Raw genomic sequence first — 305 nt, forward strand, 5'->3', positions numbered from 1 at the left:
CCCCCCGATATTTGTGAGAGGTTTCCATCAAAGAGGATGTTTGAAAAAATAGAGCACTGGTTCTGTGTCTATTTCTATTTCTTAGGAAGAGAAACAGTGAAACTTTGCTATTTGTATATATCTTCAAATGATACATAATGAAGGAGGAAGGGATAAAGTTTCCTAATTCATCAGCATTGTAACCTGGAATGGATTTAGCTAGTATTTGGAGAGAAGTGAAACTTTCAAGTTAAGGGCAACCTTACAGTTTGCAGCTTCTGAGAAGGTGCATGGGAACTATCCAGCTGGTTTCTGACTTGTATTCC

General features: G+C 38.0%; 1 protein-coding gene across 1 annotated transcript in view; it reads left to right on the forward strand.

Annotated features, from left to right (window-relative positions):
• PAXIP1 (PAX interacting (with transcription-activation domain) protein 1) overlaps positions 1-305 on the forward strand; it is a gene marked incomplete at its 5' end in the record, with an annotated part of 29,536 nt that overhangs the window by 11,736 nt on the left and 17,495 nt on the right.

The sequence above is a fragment of the Nestor notabilis genome, unplaced genomic scaffold, assembly GCF_000696875.1.
Source record: "Nestor notabilis isolate BGI_N333 unplaced genomic scaffold, ASM69687v1 scaffold8880, whole genome shotgun sequence".
Taxonomy (NCBI): domain Eukaryota; kingdom Metazoa; phylum Chordata; class Aves; order Psittaciformes; family Psittacidae; genus Nestor; species Nestor notabilis.